An 18,455-nucleotide genomic window follows, 5' to 3' on the forward strand; every position below is an offset into this window, starting at 1 on the left:
AATAGTGTCAGGGATTGGTGCTTGCCAATGGGATGGGTCTCAAGTTGGGCCTGTTACCAGTTGGCCATTCCCTCAGTCTCTGCTCAGTCCCCTGCCCCTGAATTTCTTGTAGAAAAGAGTAAGTTTTGCACTGAAGGTTTTGTGGATAGGTTGGTGTCCCTATTGCTCCCATGGGGTTCTTGCCTGGCTACAGGATGTGTCATCTTCAGGTTCCATATCCCCAATGCTGTGAGTCACCGCTAAGGTCACCCCCATTGATTCTTGGGTGCCTCTCTTATCCCAGGTCTCTGTTACATCCTGGAAATGCCCCTCACCTCCCCAACCCTGTCAGTTACAGTTTTTCTTGAATTCTCATGGCCATCTGGCCATCCCTTCTGTCCCTCCTCACACGTGATCCTGAACCACCCCTCATTCCCTTCCTTATGCCCTCTCCTACCATCTGCCTTTTTATAACTATTTTATTCCCTCTTCTAAGTGAGATTCAAGCATCCTTACTTGTGCCTTCTTTGGGTCTGTGGAGTATAGCATGGGTATCCTGTATTTTATGGCTAATATCCACTTATCAGTGTGTATATACCATGCATATCCTTTTGGTTCTGGGTTACCTCACTCAGGATGATATTCTCAAGTTCCATCCATTTGTCTGCAAAATTCATGATGTTTTTTAAATAGCTGAATAGTATTCCATTGTGTAAATGGACCACACTTACTTTATTCATTCTTCAGTTGAGGGGTATCTATGTTGTTTCCAGTTTCTGGCTATTATGAATAAAGCTGCTATGAACATAGTTTGAGCAAGTGTCTTTGAGCTATACCACCAGGAGTGGTATAGCTGTGTCTGAGGTAGAACTATTCCAAGTTTTCTGAGAAACCATCAAATTGATTTCCAGAGTGGTTGTACAAGTTTGTACTCCCACCAGCAATGGAAGTGTGTTCTCCTTACTCCACATTGTAGACAGCATGTGCTATCACTTGAGTTTTTATCTTAGCCATTCTGACAGGTATAAAATGAAATCTCAGGGTCATTTTGATTTTCATTTCCCTGATGACTAAGGACTTTGAACATTTCTTTAAGTTTCTTTAAGACATTACAGCAGTCCTTAGTACATCCAGGAGTACTACAAAGGGTAGTCATCTGCAAACCAAGAAAAGACTCAGAGAAAACCAACCTTGCTGGCACCCACATCTTGAACTTCCAACCTTCTAAAACATCTTCTACATGTTTTTTCTGTTTCTTAAGCCATCCACCCTGTAGCATTTTGCTATAAGGGCCCTAACACACTAATTCCCTCTGGGAATAGGAAGCTTAGGGCCCCCATGTTAACCTTCTTCATTCTTTCTGTTTCTGAAAACCTCATGCTTCCTTCATAGTGGGTTGTGAAGTAAGTTTACTTAGTGAATTTTGACCAGTGTACTATATTAAAATAGAGGTGGATGCAACATAACAGAATGCACAGAAGATGGTATAGTAAAATAGAGACTATCACTCTTGTGAATCTTTATTTCCATTATATATGTATAGGTGTATATGGGTTATGTAAGTTATTTTGTCATGTTGTAAGTTGAATTTCATGCTTTCAATAATGGAAATGTAAATAGAAAGTCACTAGCCTGATTGGACTCCAAATGCCATCTCTGCCCAACTCCTTAATTACATTGATTCTGCCACATGCAAGGTTCACCATGCACTTAACTGCTGCTGAGTGTTCTGCGTCTCTGCCCAAAAGATAAGTAAAAAAATAAAATAGACAGGTTTCACAAACAAAATGTATTTTTCCCAGAATAGACATTATTAAATATGCCTCAAGCAAAGAACCTGGCTCATCTTGACCTTCATTGGGCTGATTTAAAAGTATTCATTTTCAGAAGAAATTACAAACTTTAAAACTGTGTCTGAACATAAAAAATGCAAAATTATATCTAACGTTCAAGTAGGAACCCAAAATTTGACTGAATTTTCTCTTTTCTAACATGCCATTAATTGGAAGTGTTTTGAAGCTAGAAACATGCCATAGAGCTGTACTGTCCAATATGGTAGCCACTAGTCACCTATGGCTACCTAAATTTAAATTCATTAAAATTAAAAACTCCATTTCATCGTCTCACTAGATACATGGCAGTGGTGGTTACATGTTCTGTACCATAAAGCATTACCATCATTGTAGAAAGTTCTACTGGGTAGCACTGCTTGTTAAAATACTGGACAAGTTCCTTTGGAGGAAATAGGTCTCCCCATGTTGTGCACATGGGTTGCAACTGTACCTTTGTTTACTTCAAGAGGAGAAAGTAAAGTCGGAATGTCATGAAAGAGGAGTCCTACAGCAAAAGACACAGTCCTACAGCAAAAGACACAGAACTATATAATAGTAATAATAAACATTTTTATTGAGCTCACTGTTTCACAGTGCCAAGTACTTTACAGGCAGTCAGTCTATACTTACAGTCCTAGGAAGAGCTAACCCTTTTTACAGATAGAATATTTGAGAGCTAAGAACTGAGGGTCTTCTTTAAGAACTGATGAAAGAAGGGGAAGCACTGAATTTGAGGCCAGTTTCTAAGCCTTATTCTCCTTCAACTGTACTAGCAGTTCTCAACTAGGGATTCAGGTAGAAGATGAAGAGGAGTCAAAAGGTGTTTTGTCACCATCATCTGCACTGATTGGAAACCCAAAAAGACTCTTTATTTCCAGGAGACTTTTCCTAAAGTTTTTTAAAGCCAGCCCCTCAATATTCTCCAACACCATGTTCTCTGATCATTCCCAGCCCACAGCTCTCAGAAAACCACAGAACCGAGGCCAGAGAGATTTCATGAAAAGGCTATCCTGGACAGCTTCAGTGAAAATCTCTAAATGATATGTAAACTGAATAATGGAGAATTACCAAAAGTTCTCTGGGTGATTCTTATATGCATATTCTGTTTTATTTTCTTAAAGGTATATATATATATATATATATATATATATATATATATATATATATGCATATGCCACATAAGTATAGTGCCCATAGAGACCAGAGGGGGATGCTTAATTACTTGAAACCAGAGTTAGAAATGAATGTGACTCATTAGACGTAGGTGCTGAGAACCAGATTGTTCCTTTTAAAGAACAGTAAGTGTTCTTAACCACTGAGCTCTCTCTCTCTCTCTCTCTCTCTCTCTCTCTCTCTCTCTCTCTGAGAAAGCTATTTTGAAATTTTCATCCTATCATAAAAAAGCTGGACAATACATTTGGAAGCCAATTAGGTATTAGCTGCCTAATAATAACAAAAAAAATGATTGTTTTGACTGTGATTCTCAATTGTATTACTGAACATTGGAATTTTAAACAAAAACATGTAAAAGTAAATGATTGGGGTGGGGAAAAGAATTAAAGAATCATACACACAAAGAATGTAACCTTCTCAGATATTGAACAGGAGTATTTACACAATAATTAATGTATTAATTGAGTTTTAAAACCTTGGATTAAATTAATGAAGCCAGAAATCTGTGGGGGGATAAGAACAAACAAAAATAAGAGCTACTTAATCATTAGTTAGATTTTTAAAAATCTGTTTTTAGTCTTCATTTCAAAACTAGAAAAATATAGATTTTAGGGCTACATTTCATAAACTGAATGGTAACCACATCAATACAAAGTTTAAGGAAGAGGAAACAGCATGAAAATGAAGAAACACCTACTAAATTACCAGTGAATAAGAAAAGAAACAGGCAAATACCACACACAGCACAAATAAATCAGCTTTTGTGCTACCTATAAAAACATCTAAAACAAAAAATACACCAAAAGATAAAACTTAAAGAGAGAGTTAAAAATATATCAATTAAAGCCTGATGTCTGAGCTTGATCCCTGGAACCCACACAGTGAAAAGAGAGCTGACTGCCACAGGGGCATGCTGTGGCATGCACTCCCTTCCTGTGCATGCACACACAAATAAACAGATGTAATAAAACTACATCAATTAAAGGTGGTAAAGAAAGCACTGTGGTGCTATTATTGGACACAGAATTGGAAGCCAAAACACTATCCCAAAAGAATAATTGTCTAACACGGGAGTGAGAAGGGAGGACTTCACAAGCTTTGAACAATGTAAAATATTTCGGGGGGGGGGGTTCAGTTTTCAGGAAAGGTCTCAAGTATCCTAGATGGACTCAAAATAGTTGAATCCTTAGCCTGACCTTGAACTCATCTTGATCTGCCTCTACCTCCTAAGCACTAGGACTATAGGCATATAAAAATTTAAAAAGCATTTGAAATGAGAAACGCTACATGAAGCTAATGACTAAGTAAGCTAAGGACTTTGATCTAATATAATATAAGATTAATATCTATAATATATGAATACTTGGTATAAAACTTTGAGAAAACACAAAGTACATTCAAAATTCAGGAAACTGAGTCAATGTAACTCAAAGAAATTCAGCAGATGAGCAATGATAACTATCTTCCTTTTCATTAACTGTTTTTGAAATCCCACTAAAAACCATTGGTGGAAATCCAGGAGTGGTGGCACATACTTGTCAAATTCTCAGCACTTGGGAGGCTGAGGGAGAAGGGATGCTGTGAGTTCAAAAAGGGATGCTGTGACTACGCTAGTCAGTCCAAGACCAACTTGGATATATTATGTAATCCTCTCTCACCCCAGCCCTACCAAAACCACAGAGGAACAGAGGAGATGAATACAAACAAAATGGATTAATTGCATGCATGAAATAGTACAAATAAAAAAAATAAATTATTCTGCACAATTAATGTGGATTAGCAAACTATCAAGATTAAAAAGGACACCAGTAGAATATAAGTTGGCATAATCTTATGCAAGGATGATTCTGGCACTAGGTTTCTGGAGCTTTTTAAATGTCCATTCCTTTTGAAATGATAAGCACACTACTGGGGATCAAGCCTATACAGAAAAAAATCAAGATTTATGAACAAAAATAGTGATAATCGAGATAATACTCATTACTATACAGGGAATTTTGAGAAAGCTGGAACATGAAATGAAGCTGGAAATTTTAGAGAACCACAGTATATCCATAAGTCAGACCATTATGAATTATTCAAGTTGTATTTGAGAGGTTGTTATTGAAAACAAAGAAATGATGTATGGTATCATGTTAAGTTAAAAACCAAAACGCTATGCCAAAAACTGGATGCTAAATTGAATTCATATCTTAGCTAAATACCATTTGTCTTTGAGTAATAGGGTTATCAGATTCATTGTTTTCTCTCTTTTGAGTTTCCTGCTTCTGAATACTGTTCTACATTGGTTTTTATCTGTCTTCTGCATTGGGTACACGTTACTTTTTATAGTCAGAAATACTTTTTGAGCAGAAATATGTCATTGCATTATCTTTAAGCCTTCATCTAAAGGTCTTACTTAACCAAGATTCTAGGGTGCACAAAGTTCTCTGGCGATCTTGGGGAAGAGTTGGCTTGTTGAACAGACTTGAGAGAGAAGAAGACTTAGGAGAGAGCCTGGTGAGCCAGGGGCTTCTGTGATAACTGGCCCTTTATCTGCATTCCTATGATATCTCTCAGACTTCAATAACCAGGGAGAAAGTCTCCTGGTTTGTGGTCACATGTAGGTCACCTGCATCAAAGTAAGGGAACTGTCCCACTAATAGCCACCCAAAGAGGTGGCTATTACTTCCCTCTAGAAGGAGAAAAGTTACCCCTCCAAAAATATTAGAGTGTGGTTAAGGAGTAGCACATCAGTAAATTTGTTTCTGAGATGTTTTCTCCAGCATTTCTTTTCTCTCCCTTTTCTGTCCTCTCCCCTCACTCCTACTTGTCTTCTTTTCTTCTTTCTTCTCTCTCTCCTTCTCCGTCCTCCTCTATTCCCTTTTTTAAATTTAGCTCTCTCTCTCTCTCTCTCTCTCTCTCTGTGTGTGTGTGTGTGTGTGTGTGAGAGAGAGAGAGAGAGAGAGAGAGAGAGAGAGAGAGAGAGAGAGAGAGAGTTCAAGTGAATGTGTACATGCTGTGCACCGAGGGCTTGGAAAGTGTAGAGCCTCTACTTCTAATCTTAATTAACACATAAAGTAAGAGAGAAATCCCTGGCGTTGTGGTGTACACCTGTAAGTCCAGGACTAGGAAAGCTGAAGTCGGGGATCAGCTTGGGAGAGAAGGCTTGAGAGAGTCTGGTTCATGTGCGGAGGGCAAAGGACAACTTGCAGTTGTCAGTTCTCTCCAGCTTGTGAGTTCCAGGAAATGATCTCAGGTCATCAGGCTTGACAGCAAGCCAAGTGTTTTTTACCAGTCTTGACTCACGGAGTCATTCCACTGGCCCCCTTCCCTTTTTTTTGAATTAAGGTCTTACATGCATAGCTAAGTTACAATCTCACCCCCAGCTCCAGCTTCGCCAGTCCTGGACTTAGAGGTGTACACCATGCCAGTGACCTCTTTCTTACTTTGTGTGTTAATCAAGATTAAAGGTAGGGACTCTATATATTGCAAACCCTCAGAGTTATGGAGGAAAAAAAAAGCTACCATGCCCATCCCCTGTCCATTTTCTGTCTCCCTGCAATGCAGCTGCCTTCCCTCTATTCTTTGAACTCTCACTCAGGGTACAGTGGAATTGACTGTCAAATCTAGTGAGTGTCTCTCAGGTCTCGTTTTTCTAGAAATCTTAGTTTGAGTTCCCTTACAAATAAAACCTGAGACCAAAATAAATGACTATAAGTTTATTTAGAAACCCAGATAGATGGCTTGTTCATTTGCTCATCTTCCAGAGGACCCAACACCCACATGTTTGGTTCTCAGTATCCCCGTGGTGGCTCATAAACACCTATAACTCCAACCAGGTGATTTGACTTCCTTTTCTGGCCTCCATGGGCACCTCACTTACAACTGTGTGTGTGTGTTCACCTGTGTGTGTGCATATGCGCACAAATAATTAAAAATAAAATCTAAACAAGAATACACATTGATATTCAAAACAATAGTAATGACACAGCTAGAGATGTAGCCCAAGGAGAGAGAGTGCAGGTTTAGCATGCTTGAGGTCTTAGGTCTGTTACTGGCTGCAACCACAAACAAATGAACAATAGATCATGCCCTTCACGAATGGATTTGAGGAGTCAGGGGATTTTACAAGCTGTTTATCCTGAAAAACTGCTTAGAAACTGAAGACACGGGACACTGCTTAGCAGAATAGCACCCTGGGGCAGAGAGATGAGGCAGCTCATGGCTCCGGGCTACTAGTGTCAGGATTCTGGTTACACTGAGCTCCTCCATACTTTGTCTTAGACCCACATTAGTGGCTCCAGGGGCTCATAAGAGGCCATTGTTTCAGCCACATCTGCAATCCATACCTTTCACTCACACCAGCACCTCTGGCAAGGAAGCCACTTTATACAATGAAGAAAAGGATGGTGTCACTATGCTGTCCAAGGCACCAAGGAAGACAAAGAACCAATGCCTCAAGAAAGAGCAATGTGCCTTTAAAACTTTTAATTGGAACACAAAAGTAGAGAATGCAAGTAAGCCTTCTGTCTCCATCAGGTAGGTTTAACAACTGCTATATACTTCTTTGCTATTCTGGCTTTATCAAGTCCCCATCTGCCCTGTCCTGTATCTTTTGCTCCTGTGAAGCAAATCTCTGTTGTCATAACAATGCGATTTATTCATAATGAACCCGAGAAAAAGAGGGGGAAAAGAATTATTTTTAGTGCATGGTCACAATACTTATTCTCACAATTATCAAAAAATTCACAAAGGCATCTCTGGTTCGGTCCACATTTAAATTTCTTAGAGAACTGGGAAAATATAAGGATGCATTTCTAATGATGGGGTGACTCCATCATTGGAAATCCCTTTTTTGACTACATCACAAAAAATGACTTAGGATAAAGTAAAGAAATGTTACTGGAGTTTTTTAGGTCAAAGTAGCCTGTGGTAGCCCTAAGATCCTAGGCTGGACTTCCTGTCCTCAATATGCCAATCTGAGTGACAAGCAGAGATTTAGTCACTATGGTTATGTTGGAAGGAGGAACAACCAAAAGTGTTCACTAACTCCCCAGATCTGTGTCTGTGGTTCTAACATGAAGTTTAGGCTTAAATAGAGGGCAAGAGGTGTATATAGTTGAATAGTTCTGATTAACATTGCCCCACCCATTATTGTGTTATCCTTGTCTCTGATCTAGTCTATTCCTTAGAGTGGTCTGATAGATTGTCAGGACTGTGTGAAATGCCCTGGAAGGGAAGGGTCTTCCTTTGGCTGCTTGAGAGCTTCAGCCTTCCGTATTCCCCAACATAAGATTCCTAGGAATATTTTTTCCCCTTTGGGGTCCATTGTTTCACTACGCCAATGGCATAAGTGTCTCTCTTTAAAATATCTTCTCTCCTGCCCAGATAGTGACGCAAAGATTATCTTCAGACCCTCAAAGAACATCCAGGTGACCCAGACTGTAATGTGGAGTCCTATTAAGCTACAAAGGGAAAACTCCCCCCTTGTACTTCCATCAGTAAAATAATAAAAAAAGGAAACCGTATTGTGTTTTTACTCTGTGCTGTTAATCAGGATGTAGACAGTACTGGAAGGACATTATCTACCCACCTCAAAGGGCTCATATTGGTCTTCCTGTGAGACAATATGAATAAAACTCCTTGTACATTCTAAACAGGAACATTACCACAGTGTCCACTTGTCCTCCTTTATATCAAAGGCTCCGGAAAAACAATGATGAGGTTTTGTACATTTGTACATGAGCCAGGAATTGTCCATTAACTTTGTAAATGATCTGGTCACAGTCTGTTGAATTTGGAAGAACTGCCAAGGATGAAACAGCTTTTCCTGCTCAACTGGAACTAAGGGAAAGTGGTTTGGGACAGAGAGTGACAAGTCAGGGAAAGATAAAAATCTCCTACTCCTAACAGCTTGCTTAGAAGAGCATTTGCTTTCATCTTATCTGGTCAAGCATTTCCTCGCTTGAGACTGAGGCTTTCCAGCTATAACTCCCATTTCCCAACTTCCTCTACCGCCTGAGTGTTATCCTTGGGATAAGCTACATCTTACTTCAGTTAAGGATGAGAACTCTATGGAGTAAGTATGATTGTTGTTCTCATCTTTATATCACAAAATGCTCAGAAGTTAAGGCATAACTCAGCAAGAAAGCAGAAGCAAGAATTGTGAGAGTTGGGGCTTGAACCCATAGCATCCAGCTCTGGCCTATATTGATGACTGTTGTACAGTACTGCCTTAGAATAAAACACTATGTTGTTAAAACATGTCATCACGTCTACTCTTATCATCTCCATGTTTAACTGTTTCTCAACTTGTCCCGGTCTTAGAATTCATGTCTATGGAACTTGCCAGACTTTCCACATAAGACTGGAAGCTCTACAGTGCTTAGCCCCAACTCATGTTCATTAGCTATAGCATAGGACCAATGCTCAGGGAAGGCAGAAGAGACATGACATCCAATGCAAACCTGAGAAGGGCTCAAAAAAGAAAGCCTCAAAACACAATGAACAATATTTCAAGGCAATTGTAAACAATCAATATCAGAACCCAAGTAACAGAACCTGAGTCAAAAGGGAAAATTCCTGATGATCCTGTCTTTATTTAAAATGTTAATATTTTGCTCAGAAGGTATTTTTGGTATCTTTTTGTTTGTTTGTTTGTTTGTTTGTTTAAACGGTGCATTAAAATAGGATTTTCTCCTTTTTGGTAGAAAGGCACTTATAAACAACAGAAACATATGTCTCAAGTTTGTAGGGACCTGGCCATATTGGAGCCCTGTGAGGGTTGTGTGATGCTTCCTTTAGAATTGATTTAGTTGCCTTACTGTAGCCCTATGGATCACTGAATGAACAAGTTCATGCACCAGCACTGAGGTTTTACTCATGAGATAATGGAGACAAGGATTCAGAGAAGTTGGAAGCTTTACTTGAAGCCACATAGCACGATAGGGATTAAGTCTTGGGTCCTAGACTTCATAATTTCTCCCTTGAGAAAGGGGAGGCCCCAGCACATCAAGTCACTGCAGGACTAGGCACATCCATTTTCACTGAGGCCAGACAAGGAGGTTCAGTTAGGGGATTCACAGGCAGGCAACAAATTCAGGAACAGCCCCTGCTCCAGTTGTTGGGGGACCCACATGAAGACCAAGCTTCACATCTGTTACATATGAGCAGGGCAGGGACTAGATCCAGCCCTTGTATGTGCTTTGGTTGGTAGTTTAGTTTCTGGGAGCCCCCAAGGGTCCAGGTTAGTAGACTCTGTTGGTCTTCCTGTGGTGTCCTTATTCTCTTCAGGTCCCTTAATCCTTCTCCCAACTCTTCCCCAAGACTCTCTGAGCTCCATCTAATGTTTGGCTGTGGGTCTCTTCATCTGTTTTACTCAGCTGCCCAGCCCCTTCTTTTTCATTTTTTTAAATAGAACTGTTAATGATCTATAAAATGACCCTCAAGACATTGGTAATTAATCATGTATAGTGTAATAGCTATCAGAAAAACCAACATAAAATGACTGTGTATTTTATTAAAAAGAAAACATAATTTCTATCTTCAATGAATAATAGAAAAGACAAAGCAACATACATTAAATCAATAAACTTCAAAGTTATAAGAGAAGCAGTATTTCTTGAAAATTCTTTGTGAATTTTCATCTGAAATTGGTTCTCTGTTATTTTAAGATGGTTGATAATGAGATTATCATTATTTACCAAAACCTCTGAAAAGTCTTTCAGAGAACATATGCTGCTATCAATGACTCCTTTATAAAACTGATAATCGCTGAACATCTACATATATCAGTGTTATATTCTGAGAGCCATGAGCCTCACATTCAGATGCTGAAATTCTAATCCCCACAGTTATGGTATTCGGAGTTGGAGCCTTTGAGAAGTTACTAGGTCCTGACCACAGAGTACTCATAGTTGGGTTATAAGAGAGAACACTAGAGAGACCTCACCTCATATGAAGAAACAGAAAGATGACATCATATATAAACCAGGAGCAGATTTTACCAGGCACTGCATGTTTCAGCATATTGATATTGGATTTCTAAGACGTGAGAAATAAATTCTGTCAATAATCCACTTAGTCTGTGGTGTTTGAAAAGACTTAGGCAATCAAGATATCTGTTATTTTTAATATCAAGGTATTACTGTTAATGATCCATGAAATGACACTCAAAACATTGGTAATCACTTATGTATTATATTGGCTATTGGAGAAACCTACATGAAATAACCATGAATTTTATTTTAAAAAGAGGCATAATTACTATTTTCAGTGAATAATGAAAAAGACAAACCAACACACATTAAATCAACAAACTTTAAAGTTATAAAGCAAGACAGTATTTCTTGAAATTCTAAGAAGAGAAAGATGCAGAGTTAAGACTCTACTTTCAGGTGGGTAGGTGTTGGAGAAGGTCTTCAGATAGATCCTTAGAGGGATCAAGGTAGGCTTTTCAGGAAGCCCAGGGGCACACTGTATGAAAGGCTCAGTAGATAGCCTTTTCCTACCTGAGAGCTGAATAACTAATGAATTATGACCAGGAAGTTGGCATAGAGATCAAAATATTATTTTTACTTTGATACATTTGATATCAGAAACTGCAGCTTATATTTGTTAACAAGTGGGGCTTCCCAATGATGAACTCTTCAATTAGATTCAATCACCTTGTCAGCATCCTTGGACCAGGGAAGATTTTGCCCACTGTAGGGGCAGAGCTTGCCTCTGTAGCAGTGGAAGAGAATGGTGGCTCTTGGGGAAGCTTGCATCCAGAAATGACAGATTAAACAATGCATGGTTGCATAACACTGTGTGGTAAGAGCGGTGTGATATAAATATATGTGCACACATAAATGAACTTTTATGGGAGAGGGTTGTGGTTTTTTTGTTGTTGTTGATTTTTGAGACAGGGTTTCTCTGTGTAGCCCTGGCTGTCCTGGAACCCACTCTGTAGACCAGACTGGCCTCGAACTCAGAAATCCGCCTGCCTCTGCCTCCCAAGTGCTGGGATTAAAGGCGTGTGCCACCACCGCCTGGCCACATAAATGAACTTTAACCTCTGGATGTTCAGCATCTGAAATACCTAGTCAGAAATCCCCATATCAGAGATGTTGAAGAACTACAATTGTCGTTATCTGCATCTATTGTAGTGGATTGGTTCCAGGAACCTCTGCCAATACCAATCAGCAAACATGATGTACTTGACATAAAATGGCATAGTATTTCATAGTATCTCTATGTATCCTCCCATATTCTTTAAATAATATGTTAGTTTTAAAATCTAATGCCATGTAAATACTGAGGAAATAGTCATGATACTATTTTGTTTAGAGATTCTGGTGGTTTGAAAGAAAATGGCCCCCATAGGCTAATAGGGCATGGCACTATTAGGAGTTGTGGCCTTGATGGAGTAGGTATGGCTTTGTAGGAGGAAATATGTCACTGGAGGTGGTCTTTAAGGTCTCAGAAGTTCAAACTAGACCTAGTGGCTCACAGTCTTCCTTCCTGGCTGCCTGTCAATCCAGATGTAGAACTCTCAGCTACCTCTCCAGTACCACACCTGCCTGGATGCTGCCATGCCTCCCATCATGATGATAATGGACTGAACCTCTGAAACTGTAAGCCAGACTCAATTAAATTTTGTCCTTATAAGAGTTACTGTGGTCATGGTGTCTCCTCAAAGCAATAGAACCCAAACTAAGAGAGAGGGAAATGACAAGGGAAAGTATCTGTAAATGTTCAGCACAGATGCATATCATTTTTTTCCCTAGCAACCACTTGTTTGATCATTTCTAATCAAGATACACAGTTCTAGTCACTTGGGAAGCTTTTGCACTAAATGTTTAAGTGCCTAAAATTTTCTTTAATGATCAGCTAAAGGAAATGCAGTAAGCTGTTTCCTCTTGTAACATAGCTGATTCATGATGCTAACAATTGGGGGATTATTTAGATTGCAATAACAGGGCTATTGACTTCTTAGATGCAATTTTAAAATAATCTTGGGCCAAGATTAGTTGAATTTGTAGATTTGGAACCTATGGATACAGAAAACCACCTGCATATCACAAGCTGGAAAGATTTTCACCAGCCCAGTCAAATCTGGCCATTTGAGCAGTCTAGTACAGTTGGAGTAGAGCCCTGGACTCTCATTGTTCCCAGAGCTGCCATATCATAAAGGACAGTGCTGGACATTAACTATAAGATTGGCCAGAACTTTACTGCATCAATTTGGGGGTTTGTTTTTTATTTAAGGAACTTGTTAAGATGCACAAGAAAAGAAAGTGTACAAAAACATGTTTGTATGATTGTGTTTACGTCTACTTGCAGATAGATACATATTTGGTAGGAGTTTGACTAAGAATGGCTTTTTATCATAACAGAACATTTAGCAGGTAAGTTTTGGGAATAGTAATGCACTTACTTCTTCCTGCATCTCACTAGCAGCGGTTACCAAGTGGAACAAAGCATCCTAACCACAAAAGAACGAACACATTGAGCTGGGTCAGCTTAAACTTCCTTTCCAAACTCAGCAATCAAGTAAGTCATTCTTCCCTGACCACAACGCTAGAGATATCAGATGTTTACAGCAATAGATGCCCATTTCTGTGCAGAGGAAAATCAAGAGTGTGGCAAGAAGGTCTTCCAAGCAAGAGGAACTGCATACATGAAAGCATTGGTACCTAATAAACATGTTCAGGAAATTATAAACCATTCAATATTCACTGAGTACAAGAGGCAACAGGAGAAATGGAAGAATAAGGATAGGTATGTAGGCCATACCTATCTCTCATAGAGCCATACAAACAGTGTAAGAACCATGGAGAGATACAAACAAAATGAAATTGGAATGGAATTCTCATATCTTAAATATCACCTTGTTGGCAGAATGGAGGACCACAGTGAGAGTGGAGGCAGAGTATCAAGAAATAAAGAAAGTAGAAATACTCCCAAAATATGGCAAAGTGGCTTTAGATTAAAAGAAAGGTAATGATGAAAGAATAAAGGATGAATAATTACTTAAGGGAAGTAAGGGGCTCAAGAGATGGCTTAACTAAGTGAAGAGTTGTTGCAAAAGCACGAGGACCTGTATACCTGTATACCATGTATAGCTATAAACCTAATACTGGGGGATTGCAGGAAGATCCCTGGAGCTTGCTGCCAAGCAAGTATATACAATGACTTTTGGATTCAGTAAGACATCCTGTTTCAAAAAATAAAGTGGAAAGCAATATATACCATCATTTTCATGTTCTAATATAAAAGTAGACACATGTCATAGAAAAGAATTTAATTTACCAATATTTACTGAGTCACTAGTATATAATAAATAAGTACTGCAAACTATAGGTAGTATGTTGTATTTCCAGTATAATGTTCCACGTGTAAAATCATTCTTTCTGTGCTATAAACATAGGGCTTAGGAACAAAGAGGGTCATAAAATATGTTTCCTGGTTGAGTAAATGATCAGCCTCCATTTGAGCAGTACTTGGAATGTAGTAGTTTCTCAATAAACCTGCTGAAATAATGGGAGAATAAATCTAGAAAAAGCCTAATACTCCTAGGTATTATTCCTTACTTTATAGTAAGTTGCCCGCCAAAATTAGCATCATAAAGCAGCGCAGGGTACTTATCTCACAATTTCAGTGGGTGAAGAATCAAGGAAACAGTTTGGTTCTGTGGTTCTGACTCAGAGTATGTTGAAAGGCTAACATTAAGATGTCGGCTGAGACTCCTGGTGTCTGAGAAGATGGGCAGCTAGAGAATCCCTCTCCCAAGCTTATTCAGGTAGTTATTGGCCAGAGGCCTCAGTGGGAGCCTCTTTCTGAGGATGTTTACAGGTGGCAGCTGACCGGCCCAAGAGCAATAGGGGTGGGGTTATGATAAGAAGTGTGAAGGTGCCTGTTTTTTTTAAATCTTTTTTTACATTCCAGTCATTATCCCCCTCCCAGTCCACCCTCTGACTGTTCCTCATCTCATTCCTCCTCCCCCATCTCCAAGAAGATGTCCTCACTCCCCCACTGGCCCCACCAGGCCTCCCCACTCCCTGGGGCCTCAAGTCTCTCAAGGGTTAGGTGCATCTTCTCTGACTAAACCCAGACCCAGCAGTCCTCTGCTGTATCTGTGTTGGGGGCCTCATATCAGCTGGTGTATGCTGCCTGGTTGGTGGTCCAGTGTTTGAGAGATCTCAGGGGTCCAGGTTAATTGAGACTGCTGGTCCTCCTACAGGGTTGCCCTCCTCCTCAGCTTCTTCCAGCCTTTTTCTAATTCAACCACAGGGGTTCCCTACTTCTGTCCATTGGTTGGGTGTAAGTATCTGCATCTGGCTCATTCAGCTGCTTGTTGGGCCTCTCGGAGGGTACCCATGCTAGGCTCCTGTCTGTAAGTACATCATAGCATCAGTAATAGTGTCAGCTGTTTTTTAAAAGGTGGAACCTCTGCATTCCAGGGAGTTTTTGAACTTATGACGTACCCAACGATAGCCTTGAATGGAGTCGCTTCCTCCATCTCCCCAAGTGCTGGGATTAAAAGTCTGGGTGGAGTTGGGAGAGGGGAAACTGATCAGAATATATTGTATGAAAAAATATTTTTTCCATGAAAAATAACAGTGTGCTTTTTCACACCTGGCTATTTGTGTATTTTGAAGCCAATGACTGTTCCTTGACAAGAATGAACATAGGTTTGCTTTTCTCAACTCCATCTCCACCAACCAAGTAACTTTTCCCCAGGTCCAAGGTGGGGACAAAAGAAGGAATGAGTTCTGATAGGCCATTTTATTTAAACCCTGTTCTGAGCAAGGAACAACTACAATCAGGATTTTTTTCCCATGAAAGCGGTCAATGTTTTCCAAGATTTACCTCATTAAAGGAAGGAAAAGGAGGCAATTTGTGGGTTTTAACATGCATTTTTTTCATTAAAAAAAAAAAGGTTAAAGTAAGAAAATCCAAATGCTTTTCTTGTTGATATATTTGCCAAATACTGATTTTTCTCTAGCTGGTAAACTTATATGACCATTTGATGAGTCAGATATGTGTCTATTTTTAGCCCTTTATTTCCAAAGCCTCAGAATGAGCAATTTAACAATCATAGATGTTCACAAGGAAAAATGGAGACAACAAAGTTTGCTTTTACGGGACGTTTGAAATCAAACTATCCCAGTAGAGAAATCAAATTTGTTCACTTTGGTATCAAATATAATGCAAAAGAAATTTCCCAAAATTATACTGTGGGTGTGAACACTTTCACATAGCCTTTCTCCCCGAATGGTTTTGCAGGGTGGCTGCCAACCCTGCCCCAGATGTTTTGCATCAGTCTTCCCTCATGGCATCTTTGCCTCAGCTGGCCAGCCTTCTAGGTTTGCTCTAGCTGAGTTTTCCTAAACTCCATACATCCAAGACCAAAGGCATATCTTAGTCCTTAGAACATTATCCTGCCTTGGCAAGTTCTGGCTTGCTGATATATATATATATATATATATATATATATATATATATATATATATATATATATATATATATATCTTTAAAAGAATTTTGTGTAATAATTTATCCTTTGAAGTCTGTCTCACACTGACATTTTGGATCTCACTCAACAAACCTCAGATTCACTTTGTTCTCAACTATTGGGCTGTGTAGCCAAGTGGGCTATTAAATGTTTGCTTTGGGGCTGGGTTAGTGGAAAGTGGAAGGTTTATTCCCATCCATACATCTTTGGAGAAAGAGACTTCTATCAATCAGCACTTTGCTTTTTAAAACTTCTTTAATCCTTTTTTACAGTCCAGACTTCATCCCCTCCCAGTCTACCCCCCCCCCATGGCTCCCCATCCCATACCTCCTCTGCCCCATATCTTCAAGAGGATGTCCCCATCCCCTATCTCCACCCCACCAGGCCTCCTTACTGCCTGGGGCCCCAAGTCTCTCAAGGGTTAGGTGCATCTTCTCTCACTGAGGCCAAACCAGGCACTCCTCTGCTGTATATGTGTTGGTGGCCTCATATCAGCTGGTGTATGCTGCCTGGTTGGTGGCTCAGTGTCTGAGAGATCTCAGGGGTCCAGAACAGTTGAGACTGCTGGTCTTCTCATGAGGCTTCCCTCCTCCTCAGCTTCTTCCAGCTTTCCCCCAGTCTAACCACATAGGTCCCCCGCTTCTGTCCATTGATTGGGTGCTAATATCTGCATCTAGGTCTTTCAGCTGTTTGTTGGTCCTCTTGGAAGACAGCCATGCTAGGCTCCTGTCTGCCAGCACACCATAGTATCAGTAACCATGTCATGGCCTGGGCAGCCCCTTGAGCTGATTCCCAATTTGGGCCTGTCACTGGACCTCCTTTCTCTCAGGCTCTTCTCCATTTTTGTCCCTGCAGTTCCTTCAGACAGGAACAATTCTGGGTCAGAGCTTTTGACTGTGGGATGGCAACCTCATCCCTCCACTTGATGCCCTGTCTTTCTACTGGAGGTGGACTCAACAAGTTCCCCCTCCCCACTGTAGATCATTTTCTTCCTTACCCAGCAACTATTTTTTTCTATTGAGAGTTTAAATAATGAGGCATGGTAGCATAAACCAGTGCTTCTAAAATGCTAATGTGCATGAGTTCCCACAACATTTTCTTTGATGGGGCAGATTCCGCACTTTTAATGAGTTTGCACATGATGCTGACCTGTGAGGTCCTCGAAGTCACTCTGTTGATTGACTATGACAGACACTTAGTTATTCATTTTGCATTTTTCTTTTCTTTTCTTTTCTAGGTTTGGGATACAGCAGATTCTCGGCTCAAGGTCTTTTTGTCTGTCTGTCTGCCTGCCTGTCTCAGGGAAAATTCTCCAATTTCTCTTTGGCTAAATCAGTTTGAATCAAGTAAATAGCACTAAAGGCACTTCAGATCGATGTGCCAGTTGCTTGCTTCTAATGACTTGTAGTAAGTAGTGGAAATTGGATGGGCATTTTTAGCAACTGCCTTTTCTCTTTAAAATGTCAGCACATTAGCTGTGGTTTATTTACTTCATTTGAAATGACCTGCACTGCTCAGGAAACACTCTATGAGCTACTTGAAGATAATTAATCACATTGAATTAGTGATTGGTTTTTAAAAGCCTTCCTAATGTCCTGACTTTCTCAAGGACGTTGTCAGCCTTCATTGGTTTTATCAACTTCTCACTTATATTTATCTCTCACTGAGTTTGTGTCTTGCAGATTCCAAAAAGCTCCCCACATCCATTAACTCAAATCAAAAGTGCAAGTAGCAGCATGGAAGCACTAGGGTGCTTAAAGATTGTTTCAGCATCTTTGAGAAGCAAACTTGCTAAGAGAGACTGAGGGGGCATCAACAGGCAGAGGACTAGCTAGCACCAGGCTAGAAGTCTCTCCTTGTCACTGGAGAACTACTGGCAAATCTAGATGAAATGACAGGTCATAGCTTAATATGCTCTATGTAGCACAACAAGGGGTCTTTGTGGGAATCTTCCTGGTCACTTGAGAATGTGGGGTTCTAGAGAGGTA

Source organism: Arvicanthis niloticus, chromosome X, assembly GCF_011762505.2.
Source record: "Arvicanthis niloticus isolate mArvNil1 chromosome X, mArvNil1.pat.X, whole genome shotgun sequence".
NCBI classification, from domain to species: Eukaryota; Metazoa; Chordata; class Mammalia; order Rodentia; family Muridae; genus Arvicanthis; species Arvicanthis niloticus.